Source organism: Hoplias malabaricus, chromosome 3 (genome assembly GCF_029633855.1).
Source record: "Hoplias malabaricus isolate fHopMal1 chromosome 3, fHopMal1.hap1, whole genome shotgun sequence".
NCBI classification, from domain to species: Eukaryota; Metazoa; Chordata; class Actinopteri; order Characiformes; family Erythrinidae; genus Hoplias; species Hoplias malabaricus.
The window spans coordinates 60,103,919-60,127,749 of NC_089802.1; the positions used below are offsets into that span (position 1 = coordinate 60,103,919).

At 38.4% G+C, this 23,831-nt stretch overlaps 1 protein-coding gene across 6 annotated transcripts in view; it reads right to left on the bottom strand.

Moving 5' to 3' along the window:
- Window positions 1-23,831, bottom strand: part of lpp (LIM domain containing preferred translocation partner in lipoma) — a 269,809-nt gene that overhangs the window by 209,661 nt on the left and 36,317 nt on the right. For 2 of the 6 annotated variants that reach the window (XM_066663357.1, XM_066663351.1), the window contains exons 3-5: window positions 13,124-13,215; window positions 12,961-13,028; window positions 1,777-1,857 (exon numbers count right to left, since the gene is read on the bottom strand). The gene's annotated coding sequence lies outside the window, so the exon portion shown is untranslated. Of the gene's footprint in view, window positions 1-1,776; window positions 1,858-2,598; window positions 2,649-8,735; window positions 8,865-9,152; window positions 9,200-12,960; window positions 13,029-13,123; window positions 13,216-23,831 lie in introns of those variants that run through there. The other 4 variants (XM_066663352.1, XM_066663354.1, XM_066663355.1 and 1 more) reach the window with 4 other exon arrangements.

A 23,831-nucleotide genomic window follows, 5' to 3' on the forward strand; every position in this document is an offset into this window, starting at 1 on the left:
TATAGACTTGACTGACATGTCGTTAAAGCTAAGAGCCAAAGCTACACAGCCATAGCAGAGACCAACATTATTTTTTTTTATTTGCTCTACTTTATTTTGAACTGTTGTTTTTTTTTTCCTTTGTGAATCTCCTCTTTACACAGACTTTAAGATTACTAACGAGTGGATTGACGGAAAGATCAAATTTGGTCTTGTTTTGAACTGGACAACCTACGTAAGCACTAGTATCATTTGTGTGTGTTTTTGGGCTCTTCAGGCTTCATGTCACCTTTTTTTTTTTGCGAGGAAGAGGTCTCATGTACGGAATAACAAATTCTTTTGGTTTTAATTCAGTAGTCAGAGTAGTGATTTCAATTATCGGTGTCCTGAGAGTCTGCCCAGTCGACTGATGTGTAATATGTGTACACAGTACATAAACCACTTTTAAGAACTGTGTGTGACTGTATGTGCATTAGCACAATCCAACAATCTCCCTGTGATGGTGCATCGTGGACAAATGCTTATCGTTCACGATCTGCTATCATATTACACAACCCTAGAATGAAGACTAGCCCAAGAGCTCCATAATAAACCTAAAACATGTCAGAACACAAAATGTAAAACTGCTTGCTGAACATGAGGGTGTGTAGCCACAGACAGGTCAGAGTGACCATGCTGACCCCAGTCCACTCCCAAAAACATTTACATTGGACAATCATTTAGATGTTACTTTGGCCTAGTGATATTGCTCACTGTTAACAGACTACATTGTGCGGTGGAAGAATAGTTTGTGACTTTGGTTTTTTTTTGTTTTAAATAAATATATCCATGAAATGTTTCTTTGACACATACAACTAAAAAAACACTGTGGCACAGCAAGTACACCCCTTTACAGCAATGGTATTCCCTAACAGCTGTGGAATCTTTCCGCATGCCACACTGCAGAAACTTTTCAGGAATGGTTGAAGCTTCATGACAAAGTGTTCAAAGCGCAGACGTGGCACCCACGTTAGGCTTTAGGTGACGTGTTCAAGGGCACCTCATCTGTGGATCGAGGGAAGAGGACAACTCAGTTCCTTCATTCCACTGCCCCATAATTTCTGGTTATAGGGATTTAACCAGCAACCCTCCTGCTTCAAGCCCACTTCTCTAACAATTAGGCCATGGCTGCTGGGCTTCAAGGGATGTTGCATTTGCAAACTGTTCATAGATGTAACAAGATGGCAATAAGCACATGGTCGGAAGCAGCAGGGCTAGAACGTTTTAACGGCAGGTCATGTGGATTAATACAGTTGTAACAATCCTGGGTATCACTGCTGAGTTTGCCTTGGTACGGAATCCTCTCATACTATCACTAATGCCACCCAAGTATGCAAGTTTTTTGATGTTTGTTCTGTACCTTGCACTCCATTAATACCTTCAAATTAGCTCATTGATGACATTACAGCGACAATCTTCTAGACTGCATGCAATGTACATATAGTACCACTGCAAACATGTTGTAAACAATCTTGTTTAAATATCCAACCTTTATATGGATGCAACAGGCATTAGGTTGGTCTTATAGTGGTTTTCAATTATTAAAAAATCCTTGTGTATATTTAAGTGAAACATTTAACATCACACCTGCAGGAAAGAATACGTGCAATGAAGATGGTGTGCAATCAAATGTGAGGATCACAAATTACTTAATTTACATTCTTCAGTCTGACCACAAGACGTCAACGGTTGATCTTTCAACATATCTCCAATGCTTGTGACTCATAAGTATGCAGCATAAAGCAGGAATCCACATACCTCTGATCACTGCACAGTTTTTCTTATACTGCTCCAATAATCTCTCGTCAGGATCAGGCTTGATTAGGCACACGACCGAACCTGAGAATTAAACAGAAAATTCCTCAAATTCAATTTGTGCTGGATTCTGCCTAAAAGAAATCAGTCACAAATAGCAAAATTAAAAGCAAGCCTTGAGCAGTGTTTATTCAATGACTGACATCTCCAGTGAGCAAGGACTAGGTGATGGCGTCAGCAACAAAAATGTAACTGAATTGAACAGAGAAAACACCTTGGTGAGAACAAAGACATTAAAAGGAGCGCGTTCCAAGCTGTCACTAAGCTGAGAGGTAAAAAGGACTAAATGTCAAAAGGTATTGACCTAAAGCACCAGACGCATAAAAGCCTAAAGACATTTATACACATCAACCATGAACAGGAAATGAAGAATGAGACTATTTTCATTTGAGAAGGCTGCATACACAGCCTGCCTTCTCTTTGGATTTAATGCATTATTTAAGTGTGTGTGTGTGTGTGTGTGAGAGAGAGAGAGAGAGCGTGTCAGAGTGTATGTTCCCATAAGTAAGTTGTTTATGTTAGTTGTCACTCAAAACATAGAAATAGCACATTGCTTTTTGCAAGGCAAATATAGCAAAAAGCTATACATATTAAAGCAGGTCGACTAAACACTGTAAAGAAACATTTTATACCTGTTTTCATACTGTGTCTTTATAATAATTTATTTTTTTAAGGAAGGCCTATTCTGGCAATAAAATTTCTACAGTTTGACCATGCAGTTCAGCCTGGTTAGGAGCAACCTTATACTACACACAGGACACTTACTGTGCATTCACTGCTGTGAGTGACATGACAGAGGGTGACAAGGAACAAGGAGAGGTCTGGTGAAAATCACAGAGGTGTCACAGGCAACTGGATCAACCCTACTGCAGTCCTATGCAGCCTGAGGGACAGTTGCACAGCTTCAGAAAACCATTATACCTTCAGTCATCCAGCTCCTATCACTGTACAACCCCATGGCCCTTTAGAATTACTGTTAATTCTAGCACAAATGAAGTAAGCTTAAAAAAAATTATAATAATTGAAATAAATAAATTAATTAATTAATTTACTCACACACACTATATATATATATATATATATATAAATTTCTTCATTCAACATTCATTAAAAAGGTCTTGGTTTGGATAGTCATAGACATAGTCATTGTCATAGAAACAACCTTGAAGAACCTCTACATTATGTAAACTTTAAAAAGATTCTTCACACACTGAGACCTCATTTACAAAACGTTTATAAAAGAACCATCCATCAAGAAATCAAGAGTGGCATCACTAGAGAGAAGAGGCGGGGGAAAAAAATAAAATAAAATAAAAACATTTTTGCCACCTCCATTTAAGATTAGAGAGTGTATTCAACAATGGACAATGGTTTAAAAAGTTCTATTATAGCTTTCCATTAAAGTACTCAATATGTATTGGGCAGCAGCTTCTGTATAGCCATCATGAGAAAGTGTGTCACACCACCAAAGTCAGCAAAAGATTTATTACAATAATGCTCTGATGTTTGCAGACTAATATATATATATATTCTACGTTTGCAGCATGTAGCGAATCATGACAGGAGATAGTGTCAGCATGTTTCCTTATATGAAGCAAAAAAAGAAAAAGAAAACCTGTTGAGTTGAATCTGTCTTAGAACAGAAGCCAAAGGCAGGTGCTGAAGGGGAATGGTCATACATCACATGTACAAACTGCCCCTTGGATCTTAAATTAAGACAGAAAAAGATGTTAGTAGAGAAACTTCCACTGCGACCGAATCAGCTTTCCAAGATTATGTTGAAACACTGCACTGAGAATTTGAGTGCATACAACCAGGAGCATTTGTGAGGTCCGTTACTAATGCTTATGTTTGAATTCAACTCATTTTAGAGGATTATTCCAGAGAATATGGTGCACAATGCTGCACGACCCATTAAGGTAGGGGTTGCCTTTACATTCCTCTAGATTAACCATGGCATTGACCATGGTGACCACAGATATGTATGGATTCTTCAGAGCATATTATTATACGGAGAATACTCTATGGAAAGCTGTACATGTGAAGTTCAGCAATGAGTGTGCTGTAAAGAAGTTAAATATGTTCTAAGAGGGGTTTTCTGCGTAGATTTGGGAAGATACAGTATACAATAAAGACCACATACATGATCCTTCCTAGAAATTAATTTTGAATATTTTATTACAATATTCAACATGAAGAAATTATGGACAACACAATGGGCAAAAGAGGGACTGTGTCATTTTTCCCAGCTGAAGACAAGGTGAAAAACTGCCTCTCCAGTGAACGCTGGTCAGACACTACTTAAATCTGAATGAAATCTAGGGCAATTCAATTGGATTACTGGACTTTACAATGTTTTATTACTGAAAAAAGACGTTCTATGCATTTTTGCAGAAGACACTCCCATTTGAGCCATACTTAAAAAAATATTATTATTATTATTATAAGAAAACCCTCCAAGAGTGTAATTCACTTGTAGGTGTTTTATCAGAAAGTAGCTGGTGTGTAAGCATTTTTTCCTCTGAGCTTCTGCAGGTTTGCATTAGGGTTTATTCTTCTAGGCTTTGTACACAAACATTTCACCCACCAGTTTGACACTGTGCTAAAAAGTCATTATTCTGTTAAGTATTTTATAAAATAACCTAAAGAACTAAAGTTTACCAATGCCAAAATGGCTTTTTGTATACTTTTTTGGTCAAAAGCCAGCTGTCTACCTAAGAAAGGAGAATATCAGCTATATAGCTAATTACAATAAAACAATGTTTATAACATTTTCTGAATCACATTCTTGTGATCCTTAAAGATAAGTCTATGTGCATGTGGATGCTTTTACAATATTGAGACTATAGCATAATTACTCAAGTTATCTCTCTGTTCTTTGTAGTCTCCCAGCAACGGAAAGTGCACTGTGGCCTATTCTTTTAGTGTACGGTGATGGCGTGCAGAATCGCTATTCATAAAAAGACTGTATTAAAATAGCAAAGGGACTTACAGCAGAGAACGAAGAAAGCTAACCTCAAAGGCAAGACTTAACTTTTAACTCGAGCATCGGAGAGCCTGTCAAACATGTCCCTTTTTTAACTCGAGGTTTTAAAGACAGTCGGGTTCAACGTTGGTGAAGTTAAAACGTTTGGTGGGGAATGACAGAGAAATTCGGTTTGATGATTGAGCTCTGCAGGGGCCTTGATGTTATTGATTTGAAATTCATATCAAAGTGAAAGTTTGAATATCCTTTCTGTAGGGGGATGGATTAATATTTCAGCACATTAGCTACTTTTGAGAGAAACAATGTCTGTGGTCTAGACATGTTTGCCAAGTTGCGATTGAAATATTTGCTTTCCCAAAGAAAAATAAAGTCTTTTAAAACAGAATAGGAAAACTGTCTCCATTTAGCTCCCTGTATACAAGTAAGCAAACAGAGAATGCACTATTGTCTGATAAGGCAGCTTCAACAAGACCAGGCCTTATTGAAATAGGAAGCACATTCTGGGTCAAATGAATGACATGCCACAACATTACTGTACCTTGGCAAGTCAGATGTGTCCAGGTCTTTAAAAAATATATAAAAAGAACATTTAAAAAGTCACATTTTGACTGAAGTCAAGGACAGGCGATGAGAGCAATGTCGTCATCTAACTGCAGATAACACTACTCATCTAAGAGGGATTAAGTAGTAAACATAGGAAAATGTGGTAAAAATGAATATCGCAACTAATTACACTTGCAAGGGACAAACACATCTGCATGTTATGAGACATTCAGAAAAGCAAACTATAGTGTGATATTTAAAATATCTGATCAAGACCCAGACTGGTAAACACTAACCTTCAAAGCCAGTTTATTCACAGGAACACACTGAAATTAAGTATGTGATCAAAATGTCAGTGGTTTTCTCTGACTCATGCTATCTAAACTAGCAGCCTACAGCTTCCTGTGTCCTAACACATTAGCAAGCCACAGGATTGCACACTTCCATTTCACATGCAACTAAAAGCAGAATGCTAAATGCTAAACCAACAGAAGAGAAGATGTGATTGTGGTTGTTAAGGAATAAATAATTTGAATCAGACATTGTACAGGCAAAACTGATCGATATGAAGAAGTGCTGATTTAGGGCAATAAATAGTGATTTTCAGACCAAACTGTAAAGAATTTATGGTCCATGTCTGTTTTCAAGCATCTTTACTTCTTCTACCTCAACAGTCAGTCAGTTATTTGGTGCTATGTGATCATGTATAGTTTGCAGGTGTTTTGTTGATTCTGACTGGTCTAAGGCATCTAACAGCAGCTCATAAGCTCTGTGTTGCTAGGATAAATGTCCCCATTTAAAACCTGTTATAAAAAGAATATTGATAACATATGCCAAAATGAAAGCTGTGGCTGATAAACATGCTGGCCTGAAGTTTCACAGCAGGCAACAAACATACCAAATTATAAAGTATTTCCAAATTACAATACTTGTCTTTTTAAACATAACAATCAATGCTCTCCATATTTTTTACTTTAGCAATTTATACTGGGCCCCAATAATTTCTGTGCTTTAGTTTAATTTAGTTTTATTGGTGATAACACCTAGACAACTTTGCTGTTGTTTATAGTGTTCACTTTGAGCTTAAGCAATTATTTCTGGACCTGTAACAAATCTAGCCTGAAATAGCACAATCACACAAACACACACATACACACAATGTAATGTAGTTAGCTGTAGCTTGTAACTTTTCTTCGTGTGGGTTAGAAAAGTTTGATCATGATAGATGACAGATCTACTTTTAGATGTGTAGATCTTAAGTACTGAAAAGTAAAATACTGCATTTTAAAAGAAAGTTGTTTATAAAGGAGTTATAAACAAAAAAAATGAAAACATCATATTACTTGCCATTATTCAAGGTTTAAATATCCATCCCCAAGGCAATGTGGGCTTTTAAATAATTCCTGAACTTCTGGCAACAGAAGGTTAAAACATTGATTCAGCGCACTGCCTTGTCAAAATAAAAGCCACTGTTACTTAAGAGTCTGGAATTCGATAATCACTGACGTGATTAATATATGCTCAGGTTAAGAAAAATGTGTTACTGTGTTTCAGAAGTGTTACATTATTGGCCTGCATCAAGCAAAGAAAAAACTGTTGAACAGAGTTAGGAAATATTTATCACATTATTTAAACATGGGCCTCAGCGTGGGGGGGCATCAATTTGTTACGGAGTATAAATTTTGGACTCTGGAGCAATGAAAAAATACCCTGTGAACCATCCAGATTTACCCTGTTCTAGAGTAACTGGCACATTAGGGTAAGAAGAGAAGCTTATGAATCAATCTATCCAACCAGGGGCAAAGCCAAGGGTGGGCTTGGACCAAGACCCATTCAGACAGAGCTAATTCCCCATGTGCAAGTTCACACACATGGACACACTCTTTTGTGGCTGCCCCCTACCCGTGGTAGTGCTGTGTTCTGGGGTTGCTTAAATTGGGCAAGTCTTGTCTCAGCAACATTATGTGGCAAAAAAATGTCAGCTGAAAAACTGAATGTACTGAATGACTAGGTTATCTCATCAATGCATTTTTAGTCTTCGCTAATGTCACTGGCACATTCCAGCAAAGCTATGCCAAGATTCTGGCTCAAATTTCGAACGAGTAGTTCTGGGAGCATGAGGAATCATTTTCACACATGAATTGGTTCTCACAGAGTCCTGGCCTGACCCCATTGAAAGTCTTTGGACGTGCTGGAGAAGACATTACAGAGGGGTGTTATTTTCAGTCATCAATGCAAGATCTCAGCCAAAAATGAATGCAATTCTGGACTGAAACATTTTTTATGTTGCATAAGATTGTCAAAACAATGTCACCATGTACACGTGGTAATCTAAGCTAAATACACTCCAACATATTGTGTGTTTGCTACATGTTTCAGCAAGAAAGTGTACAATGAAATAATGCCCTTCTATAAACAATAACAGTTGTATAAGTACTGATCATCAATGACGTTTTATGCCAAAGTAACAACTGTTCTTGGCATTTCTACACAACATAGAGTTATAAGAATACATCAGCATTTTGAGATAGCGGCAGTTCAATATGGATATGCTCTTGCATCCTTCTTTTGCTTTATGATACATGCTACATTCCAACATGCAAGAGCACAAAGCCTAAGAAAACTTAAAAAGATAGGACGCTGTTCTTAATCTGCCACAGGATGCAAACTCCTGACCTGCCAGTTCCATCTTTCACTACGTCATCACAAGTTAGCTCTTGCAAGGTGACGTATCAAGAACATGCTTCCACAGAACACAAGCCTATTCTATGGGGTCTTGGTATTGAGAAACAGCCAAACAGTCAGTATGTCCGGATTTTTTCAACCTAAAGAACTTTTCGATACGCTGAATCAGTATTTTGGGAAACTGTCATTGTTCTGTGATGTTAAATCTCTATTTTGGTACACTGCTGCCAGAAACAAAAGAAAAACGTGAGAATTTCACCTGTACTCCGCAATAACTTAGCTTTTGTATGAGTTCTGTTGAGAAATTACTGGTTCGGAGACTAAATAAAATGAAGTAGTTGTTGTTGAAGCAATAACTGATTTATAGTTTTACTGTAAGGTCTGTTGTTGGTTTTTTTTTTTTTTTTGTTCTAAGGTTAGGAGACATTTATTTGAAGGGGGTTTAATGCCACTCTGCCCACCAGATCACCCAACACATGCTGACTCATGGGTGACATCCTTTACTTTTAACCAAAGGGTGAAGATGTAGAGACTGCGAGGTTTAGCAGCGCTCAACAAAATGAAGAGTGTAAGAGCATTCAGTGCTAGCCATGAGAAGACACGTTGACTTAAATCAGCTGTGTGTGTGTGTGTGTGTGTGTGTGTGTGTGTGTAAAACGTAGCAGCCTGCCTCCCTCCCTACACTTACATTTCCGCATTTGTATCCCCTCGACGACTTCTCAGAAGTATGGAGACAAGTTTCACTGTTCGCTCACACAGTGCTACGGGGCTAACGGCTGCCCTTAGCGTAAACTAACGTCAACGTAAACCCGGCGTGTTAGACAAGGTGTGCAAACGTATGAAATGGTTCAGTTCTTTAGAAAAGTGTCTGTCTGACCCCCTCCTACTTTTCCGGAGCGAGCCCACGCCCTCCATTTCTAACACAGCCCCGCTGCCTGCCTGCACATCCCCATTCACCTTCGCACAAAAGCCCCACAAACAGCTCCAATCCACGCTTCACTGCTGCGCGTTTTGGGCAGAGAAAGAAAGCGACCCGTATACAAGAGACCGGTGGCCAAACCCCGCGTTGGGAGACAGAGGAGAGAAGGTTCAATGTTTCTCTTACCTCGCTTTCTAAGAATCAGGAGTTTCAGGTCCCAGTTAAAGTGAAACTTTAAAAAAAAAAAAAAAAGTGAGGGCTGTGTCCCAATCGAACTAGTGAAGACTTGCCCTTTGACTAGGACGCTTAGCTCATGAATAGAATTCTGGCGGCCCGAATTCCACGGTCTAGCTGCGCCTTCTACTTAGTGCCCAATCACGCTAATTTGAACACAGCCTTCTTTTTTCCCCCCAAATCATAGAGTAACAGGCAGTGACGTCAAGGGGCAAAATTCCAGCAGAGCCCTGGCCACGGTTGCCCATGTAAGGCAGTGTAGCCCAGCCTCATTCACTGCTGCAGTGTCATTGTGCAAAGCGAGAGCTCAAATCAATCATGTTGTGCTGCATGCAGCGTTAAAGGAGTGGTGCATGGATAATATGTCCTGAAGGCCAATGCGAAACAGAAAAACTGGACTGCATCCATCTGTACAAGCCTTTAGTACAGTTCTGTATGAGTGAAATCTGCCATTAACCTTTAGTCAGAAAAATCACCAAGGAAAAACAAGGTGCTTTCGGATGCAGAAGTATACACTTTTGAAAGACTTGAATAATGAATAAACAGCGGGTCACCTGGCAGAGTCTACAACAATGAATAAAACAGAGGGGAAGTGTGTAAAACATGATAATGGAGTCTGTAATATAATTAAATTGTTATCTTTAAGTGCTTTCAAGTCAATTTGGACTTCACAGGGCCACATGGGTAAATGTCTCCAAAATTTTTGTACTTTGTGCTCCGTAAATGGATTGTTCATGATTTATCTTATTGTCTGTTTAAATCCTGTTGTTGGTTGTTCTCTTACACTATTCTCCACTGTTATAAGCATAATTTTATTTTCCAGTAAGGCCTGATTTTGTGTGAGATTTTGATATGGAGTTAAACGTAAGGTCAGATGGCAAGGCCATTCCAACTCATTCAGCCTGCTGACCCAATTCACCTCTTGACCTTTTCCAGAAAGGACTCTCTATGACAAGTATCGCTACATTCAGTCAACACTCAGCCACACATCTGCAATTTGCATGGTCTTTGCATGTTTCTACGCTCACTGCAAAATTATAACGGCATCATAACTGTACTCCAGATTCAGATTTATGGTTCTTTTTCTCTCTGTGCAAAAGAGAATCCACCACAATAGCACTGAGCAATGCTGGCAGCCATGTTCACAAGCACTTAAAATGACTGAGATATAGAGCAAGGTTCACCACATTTTATCTTCTCTCAGTAATACAATGGTAACAAACATCTACTCAAAGGACGAGCCTCTGTTTTCCAGATCTGTCTAAGTATCATAATTTTGGACATACAAAAGGTTACATTAAGCCAGCTGAGAATATGAGGCTTTGGTGCACACTAGATGAGTTTTGTGGTCCTTTGTCTCTAGAAACTGTTTATCCAAAGTGAAAATTTGATCATCTTTTCCAAGAAATAGCAAAATGGCCTAAAGAGGTTAAAAATGTAAAGCCCTATACACAGCACTATGTTCTAAATACACAACGGTCTACTAATCTGCACTTCTGATGACTTCTCACTTATTTTTCTTGTTTGAATTTCTCCCAATGCTAAACCCACACAACATCCACAAGCCTATCAAGCAGGTTCAGATTTACCTTACTCACACACACACACACACACACACACACTTAAAAACATATATTTATATAAAGTTAAATTTATTGACTACTACAGGAACAGGAACTTTTTGGTATATAAGTATTAAGTGTACAAGTCTTAAAGTTTAAAAGTTGTGTGTGTGTGTGTGTGTGTATGTAAAATGTATTAAAAACTCAAACATTTCCCCACTCTTTTTTCATTTTATGGTAACTGCTGCATTGTAATAAAAATAACAGTTGTCATTTTATTCACCAAATATAACCTAAAAATAAAGAAGTTTGAATATGGCAATTAGATTAAAGAATTACATATTAAACCCCTAACAAATAATAATAATAATAATAATATTGTATTTTGTTATATAATCTTTGGTTTAAACTATTTAAAGCTGGTGACTTTGATGTCAGCCATTGTGAACGTTGCATATTAATGCTTAATTAATGCTTTTAGTTTTTTTTTTTTTTAAATAGAAAGCAAATTGTCATTTGTTTTAATAGTATGCAGCAGTTACCATAGTTAATTTGCACACCTAATGCATACAGCCAGTCTAGCTGTTCAGCATTAGCTTAAAAAAAAAAAAATAATAATATATATATATATACACACACACATACACGCACAGACACAAACGTTGCTCCTCTTTCTGATGCTAATTACTTCAGGTATAGAAATGTTCCATAGGCTTGTCCTTACTGACTCATGCAAGCAGTGGAGCTAAAATGACTGGTATATTTTAAGATTCATAAACATTAATTAAAGAATGGAAATAATGAGGTAGCACGCTTTTGTTCATGGAAAGAGTTTCATCAGGCTTAGCAGGCTAACGACTATATTTATTGCACTGAATTCAGATCTCCAGTCTTTTATCTGTCTTCACATCTGTCATCACGATTACTGAAATACAAAGTCTGATATTGTGGACTTCTTAATCCCCACCAATAAACAGCACTATTTTTGAACAAGGGATTTTCAAAACAGACACCAAAGGACACACAAGATTTCCCACTGACTAGTCATTTTCATGCCTTTTCACACCAAATGTAAAAAAGCAGAGAATGTGGAAACTCCTGGTGTCTATAATAAACAAACACATGCCACTGTAGTCCCCTTTTGCATTAGTCCTTTGCGAAACACTGTACAGGCCCATCATGTAATACTGCTACAGGCACTGAAATGAGGATTACAATGCAAGCAAACCATTTTATCACCAAAACTCAAATGAAGAGGCAAACCATCTCTGTGACATCAACAGTGTAATTCAATATATCTGGCAGTTATTCCAATCCTTGTTGCACAAAGTGTATTTGAATCATATGATAGCAATAAAAGGAGGCTATTAAGATGCTGCTTTGACCTGAAGCGCTGCATTGCTTTACTTCAGACGTTGTCGTGAACCGATTAACTCCCGCTCCGAGCGCTCTGTCAACTGCTTTGCACCCCATGCACGGCAAAACAGCAGCCAGAACAACCAGTGGAAGATGAAGAAGAGAGATAAATCAGGCGATTGTGCCTTGTTCTGCCGTGGCTGGCCCTGTATCCCCCTGTGTGCAGGTTTCAGGGCACGTTGGAAAGGTAATCTCATTTGTACTGTGTGACAGCTTATTTGCAACTTTGCTTACTGGCAATTTTCTAATGGGCCCCGTGAGTAGTGCCTCCTCACTCTCTACATTTCCTCTTCACTTGCTCACAAAGCTGATCAAAAAGACACCCTTAAACCCATTTGAAAACAATTACTATCCCCCTCAATGACAGAATTAAGCCTGCTCTCCAGCCATCAATCAAGTGGCAATTAATGCTCATTCTTACGACGAAATTAACAGCGCATGAAGTAGGTAGCGCTAAGGAATATGATGATAAGGGGTGAGTAAGCAGTAGGAAACATAGCGTAAACATGCCACAGCTTCAGAAGCATGTGTTAGTCACATTAGCATGCTGCATGTCAAGAGCAGGCATCGCGTGTGTGAACATAGCGTGGGCCGTATAGGCTGTTTCTAAGATCAAAAGGTGAAGAAAAAAGAATGAGCACCAAAATGAATGAGGTGACAAAACAAGACCCTGTTGTGTGACTCTCGGATCATTGTGATATCTATTTTTTTTTTCTCCTTTTTTATCATCTCGCAACACAAGGCTAACGTCTCCTGTGTCGGATATCCTGTTGTACACGTACTTTGTTGGGGGCGACACTTGCTTCTCCCTATACCACTTCCTCTAAAGCACAAGATCGACCTCAAGCACCTGTAAAGAGAAGAGAGAGCTGTTATCTACTGCTACAATCACACTTTATCCTCCTATAACCCTGTCCAAACCCAGACCCTCTGGAGAACCATTACCTTTCATTAAGGCTGAAGCTTCATGCATCAAGGAGAGTGAGAATTCTTAAAGCCATGATGTAGGTCTGTTTAGGACTGTGCTTAAACATCATCTGGAAAACCGGACCCCAGTGTATTTACAAACTCATTAAGGGTATTGCAGTTGTGTCAAGTATTCTATCAGAGTGAAAAGTTAAAATATACAATTACTTAACTATTTTTAAGCAATTAAGCAAATATTTGCATACATTTTTTGTCATATTCATAATGAATGTACTGGATAAAAACATTTTAATTCAGTGATTCAATGTACATTTGCATGATAATTCCACACACCCACACACACACACACACACATTATATATTTTATATAGATTTTCTTTTTTGCCTTTGTTGTCAACACCCTTACACACCTCTGTCCAGCCATAATGAGGTCACCTTTTAGATGAAACACAGCCAATCACATACACTCCATGACATGATAACCATAATGGCTACAATGGAACGTGATTCTGTGGATGGTGATCACCCCTGGGCCTCACCCTGGGCCTCAATCAAAGTATGTTTACAATACAATTAACAAACTGTCATATTAGAGCTTGAATTACAGGAAGCTGGCAGGGTCCTAGGAGTAACAGGTGCGTGAGTCTTTGGAGCATAGATTCTCTACTCACAGAGTGGGCCTAGTGAATTCTAATCACACTGAACCAGCTCACAGAATGGGTGTAGTGAATCTTAGTCACACTGGCTGGGTTTGGACATCAAATCCGTGAAACTTCTGAAATCCCACCAGATACACCTCACTCTGCACTTAGAAGATTTTTTTTCCATTTCTAGTCTCATTCACTGCATTTATACTGTTAATTATATTTTTACAACAGTATGATCAACCAAATACATGTTTTAAGTAATTCATATGAATAACATTTACAATAAAATGTTGCGGAAGTTGTACAGAAAACCAACACCTCTTTGGTGTTCAGGATGCTAATGTTGGATTCTTTAACAAATTGTTTGTTTGAAATTATTCTTTTGATTCCATTGAATCGATTAAAGAAATGTTAATGAACGTTCACAGCTTAATAACAAGAAAACGAAGCACAACATATACATGACCCCTTCCTGTAAAATAAGAGTTTCATTTGTGGGATTGTACAGTCTTTGAGTATTTTGAGACTGACTTTTTAATGCTCATCATAAATGAAGTGATTTTATTAGTAGTAGCTAATGTTAAAGCTTAGTATTTGTAAAGAAATAATATTGGGTCACTTGAGTGCTCATATATGAATAGATTTCAGGTAAGCATCCAGGCCAAACCGCGACCCTGCACAAGACGAAGTGATTAAACTGGGTGAATGAATGAATGATCTGCTTTAATTAGAAGTAGTTCATTTTGAAGCTAAATTTAAATTGAGTTTAAATTTAAGTTAAATTGTGCCATATTTAGTAATCTTTAAGATACGTTTTTTTAAAGATTCAAAACGGTTTGTCTAATATAAATATGCATATCCTCATTTAACTGTATACATAATAACACATAATGGAGTAACCCTTTGAATAATTATAACACTTAAGTAAATCACCATTCACAAATCATTCTCCAGACAATATGACCAGTTCCAACTGCCCACAAAAGAGAACAATATACACCAAACAGTCATAACATTAAAATCACCTCCTTGTTTCTGCTCTCAGGGTCCAGTTTATCAAATCCATTCACCACATACCTGCACTTTTTAGTTCCACGGTTACAGAGAGTTGTCCAACTGTTGCTCTGCAAATTATTTGGGTGGTGGATCATTCTAAGCACTGCATTGACACTGATGTGGTGGCTGTATGTGAATGTATGCTGTACTGGTACAAGCGGATCAGTCACAGAGCAACAGATGGATTACAGTCTGTACGTGGAAATCGTAAAATGGACAGTGAATGTACAAACAAGGAGGTCATTTAAACAACATGACTGATCTGTATGGTTCAGTATCAGTATTAACCCAGAGAATTAGGCCTAAATCAGTTCTAGTGAACATGTGCACTAAGTCTGTGATATGGTTTGTGCTGAATACAGAATTCATTTTTTTTATCATGTCCCACATCACTGTAGTTTCTCAAATACAAATACTGAGCCAGCAAAGTAAAATCAGGAAGATAAACTTTGCACTGTAATCTAAACCAAAGTGGTCTACGTCACCAAAGAGATCTAATAACAAGCCATAATGATAGGCACTACTCAAGTTCTACATGCAATGCTTTGTGAATTCTAACAGAGATGACATTTCTTTATATGCCAAGCCTATCATTCTCCAGACACAGGCATGAAAAGACAGTTAGAGAAAAAGGTAAGAGACACACAAACCAAGCACAAAAAGCCATGTCCTCAAGCAACTAATCAAACAACTCCTCATCTAGATCTAGACCTAAGATTATACTAATGAATTCTAATTTGAAATGTTTAAGCATGTAAATATTCATCAGGATAGCAGAAGCAGACAATCCGGGCCTGCGGCCATGGCTTTTGAATTTGAGCACACAACGGAAGAAACAAGCCCGTAACGTGGTTTGGAGACATGGAGACGTTTTAAGGTGTTTTGCTTTCTTCCCTTTTTCTTTTTGGAAGATTGGAGGGAAAGATGGATTTTACCATCTGATGTCGAGCCCTTTGAAAAATCAATTTTGAGCTTGAAAGTTTTGGTGTTGTTGATATTTTTTCTTATCCCTGTACATGTTGAATAAATTCTATGGTTTATAAATGTGTTTGAGTCCCTGGGCCACAGAAGGATTTTGTGACTTTGTAAGAGTTTGTTTTGAAGCAGGAATCCACAGAATTTCAAGGTAACCTTTTAAAGTTAAACTTCATCATCTTTGGTAGACTGATGAGAAGAATCTATAGAAACTGTGAGACAGATCACTGGGTAATTCTTCAGACAGAGACTTACACTGTACTGGAAGAAGATTAAAAAGCATGGTGCACTGAAAATGCAAGGGTGAAGAAGTTTGAGGAGAAAAGGGAAGAAATGAAGAAGATGAACATTCTCTTTTCATGGATTCCTTTGTTCTCACCAGGCAACAGTGTGACCACAATAGCAATCAGCTGATAGGCAGTTTGTGCATATCTCAAACCAGGCATTCTGAGAATACAATTGCATTGCAGCCACATAACTCTGAAATTGTTGTCTCTTTCTTGAAGAAAAGAGATAGGCCTTCCAGGGAGCTAAATTATCACAGTACACCACTGAGCGAAGGCCAGTGTCTCTCCAGAGAAAACGCCTCTGTGATTTCTCACTGTCTGCTTATTTGTGCTTTGGCAAGGAGCTAGCAGCCAGAGAACATGAACATGTGTATGTTCGGTAAGTGAATGTCAGCACCTGTGACCCCTCCTGAGACAAATATGTTGCAATATAATAACAACCTGTATGTACCTGCCTGCTAAAATGGGATTTAAAATATCAGACAACGTACCTTGAAACATTTGTAAAACAATATCCCAGGGAGTAGGCAGCATATTCAGGACTATTTCAGATCCTTCTTGATGTAGATGAAATAATAATGTGAAGTAAACGTGGACATTATCTGGTCTGACTGACTTTATCTGCATTGTCCCAGGTTCGGCAATCAGTCCAGGAATATAACTCGGGTGTCAGTGGGTTGGACTAAAAGGCTGTAAGATGAAGTGATGGATATATGTCAGTTCGATATCAGCAGTCAATAGATTATTGAGTAAATGGTACATTCTAAAATTTTAATATTTTCTCCAACTTCTTTTAAAAAGTGTGGAAAATTTACATTTCCATGAAATATTTGCACTATAAGTACATGAATATACAAATGTGAATAGAGGACCTAATTATTCAAACAATCTTCCATCCATTAACACTTTTTTAAAATGGTCATATTATTATATTTTGAAAAAAAAAATAGCTAAAAGAAAACTGACCTAGTACAGCACAACACACCAGCGAAGGCAAGGGTAGTTGTGGTCTCATGGAATAAGAATGGCAGCAGCATCACAGGGGAACAAACTTCTAATTTCTCAATAATAGGAATACAAAAGTCTTAGTGTTTTTTTGCCACCTATTTAGACTGATGCAAGTTTTAAGTTGCATATTTGGTGATCAATATTTTGTCTTGTTCTCAAATAAGACTACTCTAACCATAACATGACTAAACTGGAAGGACTAGATGACTTTATTTCAAAAGTCTAAACAGTAATAACTGATTTTAATATTCCAAAACTGAATCACCACCTTAAGCTAGGCCTGTCTCAATAATAAACTGACCACAAATAAAGGACACTGTGATCAGCCTACCTTAAACTTTGTGCATTTGTTTCCATTTTTATAACACTACCCCATAAGTAAGCTAAGTAATTGCTAGTATGATTAGCAGGAATAGACTTCAGTTCAAAACCTTTGCTCAACGTAGACCACCAGAGAAAGTATCAGGGTCAGTAAAAAGTTTAAATACTTGTTGTCTACAATCTTGGCTTAAGAAAATAAGCTGAAAGTTTGAACAAGCTGCAGTTGACATGCTGTGAGAACTGATAGAGGAAATGTGTTTTATGAGGACATGTGCACCCAAACAAGAGCGATTGAGGGAGAGAGGGCAGAAAGAGCACGTATAATGTGACACAGAGCTGACCAGACAGCCAGGCCTACAAACTAGGGCAGACACACACTCTCTCGTCAGCTTGTCTCTCCATACCTCCTCTCAGTGGATTCCCTTCATCATGTCAGCCTCGCTCGGGTGACATTCCCTAGCAAACCTACACGGATCCTGACTTAGACAACGTGAGAGAACCTGACAGGAGTGCTATGATCCATGTAGACTGAGAGAAGTCATTGAGACTTGTAGGAGAGCGACACCGGTGTGGGCAGATGTCCTCATGTAGAACAGGTGAGGCTTTCTCACCTCCTGGTTGAAGCCCTTAAACTGCAAAGGCTGCTATATGGACCTACACTTCACACACGCCGTCATTTTCAAACTTTGCAAGTCCTTTGAACATACCAACTGTACTTTATATGTTGTGAACTCATGCATTTAAAGGAAATGTTGATGATTCTGGGTAACTGCTGTTCTCTCTTTTGTTTATGTTCAGAAGTGTTGCGTCTTTTAACGTGGAATACTATGTTTGAAGAGAAAAAAGACTACTTTTTGTTCGTGGCTGAAGTCTCTGTCTGTAAGTTTTTAATTCAGGTTTTTTCTTTCAGAATTGGCCAAATTTGGCATCAGTTCCACCTTAAGAAAACCACCTATTGAGCAGAAAAAAGCAATATCCTCATTTTTTTCACGGTTTTCAACATTTGGAAGTCTCTCAGCCATCTAAACAAGTGCATATTCCCTTTCTTTGCCATAAGCAGAAAGAGAGAGGGCCTAGCATATTGGACCAAGAATTTTTTGTTTTACTGACGCCTGGGCTTCGTAAACACATTAGACAGGTGTCCAGCATGCACACCATTTTATTCAATATGTTTTTATTAAAATCATAAACATTGCCTTTAAGTGATAAAATTAAAAAAATAATAAAGGATCGGGAGATATATCATGAGTGCTTCCAGACAGGGCTACTGCACAGCATACATCCTTAAGGGGAATAATACCTTGCCATTCTGCACAAATTGTGTAGAACTGGCCTCATGAGCATGTCAAAGAGTTCAAGAACTCAGTTGATCCTCTAAACCATCCAGATCTCCATCCAACAACACATCTGTATGATGTAGTCAGAAGTCCAATCTGCAAAATACCACAGGGCACCATCAGAGGTCATGCAGAGTCCATGATACCTCAGGTCTCAGACTTATTTTGGCAACACAAAAAGGACAACGCCCATATTAGACAGGTGGTCATAATTAACAATGTCCTTAAGCAACAAATATATTTACCAAGTGTTGATAGATATATAGATGCTGAACAGGTCCAACTGACCTCAAACTGGAGTTGAGATGGAAAGAGAAAAACACTTAAGTGATTAAAAGAAAATTAACTATTGATGTATGGTGTGCAGAAGTTGCAATTAAAGACTGTTCAACTGGATAATGTTTTGATAGGGACAGTGATTAAATTGATACCTGCATTCATATTAATGGGAATGCTGCTGTTGTACAAATGGCACAGACAACAGGTAGAAATGAGAGGCAATTAGCAAGACAACCTCTATAAAGGAGTGGTTCTGCAGGTGGTGACCACAGACCATTTCTCTGTTCGCATCCTTTCTGGCTGATGTTTTTGACACTTTTGCATTTTGTCAATGCTCTCACCCCTAGAGGAAGCAAGATGTGGTGTCTACAACCCACAGAAGTTGCTCAGGTAGTGCAGCTCATCCAGGATAGCACATCAATGCGAGCTGTGGCAAGATGGTTTCCTGTGTCTGTCAACACAGTGTCCAGAGCATGGAGGAGAAACCAGGAGACGTGGAGGGGTCTGTAGAAGGGCACCAACCCAAGAGCAGGACTGCTACCTCCTCCTTTGTGCAAGGAGGAACAGGAGGAGCAGTGCCAGAGCCCTGCAAAATGACCTCCAGCAGGCCACTAATATCCATGTTTCTGTGCTAACTGTCAGAAACAGTCTCCATGAGGGTGGTATGAGGGCCTGACATCCACAAGTGGGGTTTGTGCTTATAGCCCAACACCGTGCAGGGCGATTGGCATTTGCCAGAGAACACCAAGATTTGACAGATTTGCCACTGGGGCCCTGTGCTCTTCACAAATGAGAGCAGGTTCACACCAAGCACATGTGACAGAGTCTGGAGACACTGTGGAGAACTTTCTGCTGCCTGCAACATTCTCCAGCATGACCGGTTTGGCAGTGGGTCAGTAATGGTGTGGGGAGGCATTTCTGTGGAGGGCTGCACAGCCCTCCATGTGCTAGCCAGAGGTACCCTGACTGCCATTAGGTACTAGGATGAGATCCTCAGACCCATTGTTAGACCATATGCTGGTGCAATGAGCCCTGGGTTCCTTCTGATACATGACAATGCTAGGCCTCATGTGGCTGTAGTGTGTCAGCAGTTCCTGCATGATGCTATGGATTGGCCTGTCCTTTCCCCAGACCTGAATCCAATTGAGCACATCTGGGACATCATCCACCTATGTCACATTGCACCACAGACTGTCCAGGAGTTGACTGATGCTTTAATCCAGATCTGGGAGGAGATCCCTCAGAAGAACATCCACCACCTCATCAGGAGCATGCCCAGGCGTTAAAGGGAGGTCATACGGCACGTGGATGTCACACACTCTACTGAGCCTCATTTGAACTTGTCTTGAGGAATTTCCACAGAAGTTGGATCAGCCTGTAATTTGATTTTCCACTTTTATTTTGAGTATGATTCCAAATCCAGACCTCCATGGGATAATAATTTTGATTTACATTGATCATTTTTATGTTATTTTGTTCCCAACGCATTCCACTAGGTAATGAATAAAGATTTTCAACTTGAACATTTCATTCATTGAGATCTAGGATGTGTTAGTGTAGTGTTCCCTTTATTTTTTTGAGCAGTGTATTTTATTTCATTTTCACCTTAATTAATGTGTCTTATTTCCTCGAGTACTTCCTAACAGATAGTGGTGTGTGTGTGTGTGTGTGTGTTCATTTACCAAGGCAAATTCCTGGTATGTGTGTCATACTTCATGTTTCTTCTAGGCTGGTTCACAGTAAATGTACTTATAATGGAGGATATATTGTGTTACAAACAGGAAAATTAATAGGATGTTCACACTACACAGTGCATATAAACAATGTGTTTGTATTTTGAACTCTGTAGGGCATAAGTATAATCCACAGTGACTGAGGGTGATCATTTTCAGCAAGGATTCAGCATGCAGCAAAAACAACATTATTCAGAAAAACAAAACCATAAATTTTGGTTCCTGGCAGGATGAGGAGTATTTATGAGAGTATTGTGTAATAAGCTTTGATTTTCTTTCTCCTTTCTGTTTAAAACTTTACTCCTTTGGCTTACCTGAAATATATCTGAAATTCTGAGGTCTTGAATCTTGAATATACATACATACACACACACACACGTTCTCTTTCTCCCACACACACACACACTAAATAAGCAACTTTAAACTCTGTACAAACCCTGTTCCAGAAACTTGGGACAATATTTCTATTTGTTGTATCGGAGAAAAATATTTGCCCATTTTGATTTTGATGCCAGCAACACGTTTAAAAAAATCTGGAATGGGCAAATTGTGTACAACAAAGGAGTTAGTTTAACTGACAACAGGTCAGAGACATGACTGGGTTTAAATAGAGCATCTCAGAGAGACAGAGTTTTTCAGAAGATTGAGAAACATTCACCTATCTGTGAATATGAAAGTACTCATTAATAATATTTTTCAACTCCAAATATCAAAGAACCTGGGGATTTTATCATCAAGGCTCAAAACCAGTAGTGGTTGGCTGTGGTCTTTAAGTCCTCAGGTGGCACTGCTTTAAAAATAGATACGTTTCTGTAGTGGAAATCACTGCATGAGCTCAACAACACTTCCTACATATAAAAACAGGATCCAGAAATGCCGCCTCCACCTCTGGACTGAAATTAAATGGAAAAATGTCCTTTGGTCAGACAAATGAAAATTTGGAATAATTTAGAAAATAATGGGTGCTACATCCTCCAGGCTAAAGAGGTGAGGGACCGTTTGGCCTGATTTAAGTGCACAGTTCAAAAGTCAGCATCCGTGATGGTGTGGGGTTCTATTAGTACACATGGTCAGAGTGACTTGCACATCTGTGAGGGCACAGTTAATGCTAAATGATACATACAGTTTTATAGCAATACTCAGACAATGTCTTTTTCAGTGAAGGCCTTGATTATTTAAGTAAGATAATGTCAGTCTGCATTCTGTTCTTTAAAAGAAGAAGTTGTTTAAAAAAACAAACAATCAAACAAACAAAAAACAAACCCTTGTAAATATGCACCTGTCCCAAATTTTTTAAACCTGTTGCTTGCATCCAGTTCAAAATGGGCCAATGTTAAAACAACAACAACAAAAAAAGATTAAATATTTTTAAAAATAAATAATATTTTAAAATAGATCACTTTCTCAGCTTCAACATTTACATTTTTTCACAATATTTCTATTTATATATGGGATTAAAATTATTTGTATCGTATTTTATTTTAAGCTACATTTCTCACAGCATGGAACTGGGGTTAGTGTCTTTGTAGCCCCCTCCTCTTCAGTATTTAATTAAGATCAAAACTTTCCAGTTCCAGCCATATGTAAGTTTATAGGTGAATAAAACCTCCCAGACAGGGGAAGCTCACACAGAAAGCTGCTTAATAACGTTTTACATCACTGATTTAATGGACAGACCTTGAATGGTAAATGTGGACAGATCAGTGAAAGGTGTTATGATGTAATAAAGTGGTTAGTGCTTGAGGGGAAGTGTGAAACACATGTGTTGAATAGGGGCGTTACTCAAACAGTGAGCAGAGGTACAGATGACCCTAAGTGAACCCTACAGTGCACAGGAAGACATTGTGGTGGTCTCACAAGTCTGCAAACATACAGCACAGTGAGTGGAGCATGAGAAATTTCTTCTTGAAAGCAAACCACTCCTTCAACAACCTATTCTGAAAGTTCTTCAGGATGGTCGGTTCAGAGCTACAAGATCAAACAGGCATCACTGGATTAGCAGCAGAACCCAGTGAATTGGTAGATGACCCATGGGAATAAAACTTTCATGTCATGAAATATGAACAAACCTGTGCATGTTTAACTGGGATGGGATTTTAACTCCTGTTACACATGAATATCCACATAGAATATCCAGACATACATTTTTTATTTCTTTACACATTGATTTCCTTTGAAAAGCTCTACGTTTTTATTGACATACCTGAACATGTTTCCAGAATGTAATTCTGGAATGAATGTTAAAAAGTGCTCAAAAAAAAAAAAGAAAAAGGCAGTAAGCCTGAACACTAGAAAGCAGATATCACATGAGAAAATGACACTAGCTGGATCTCCTGAATATTTACTATGATCTTTTATATATGTTGCACGGCCAAGAGATTAGACAGCTTTTGCATATGGGCATGAAGGCCATCTATAACACTTCAGGAAGGAAATATTCTTCTCAAAGAGATTTGTATGAGTCCTTTGAAATCAGAAGGTCATTGGCGGAAGTCTTCCATCACTTGTTTTGCATATCTTTCTTCTCGTAGATATTCCGACTGCATAGCTGAGTCAGTACAGTAGGAAGAAAGAACATTTAATGATATATATGACATCTTTAGTTTTTTCTAAATCTAACTAAAGTCCTGTGTACACTGTGCAGTTAACACAAGATGCTGCAGCTGAAATTAAGATCAAATTCTATACAGACTATGGCTTCCGAAGACTATGAAGTCAGGCTGTGCAATAAAGAGATGAGTTCTGCTTGAGTCAGAAACCATTGTCAGAATGATAAATACTGTCAAAACCTGGCTTTAGAATCTTTGTTTGTAAGAAATTCAATATAATGTACCATCTAAAGTATAGAAATTACTTTTAAAAAGCCTTAATCCTAAGGTGAATAAACATGCCTGAATGTCAAACTGAATGTTTACTGATATTTTTATTAATATTCTTCCAATGATACAGGGCAAAAAATGGTTCTTGAATCCACAAATTCGATTTCACCAAATCTGAGCCACGCTTGAAGCCGTTGTAAAACACAATATAAGCACACCTATAAATTCCATATTAATGTGCCAAAGTACTAACCCCAGAGCGTG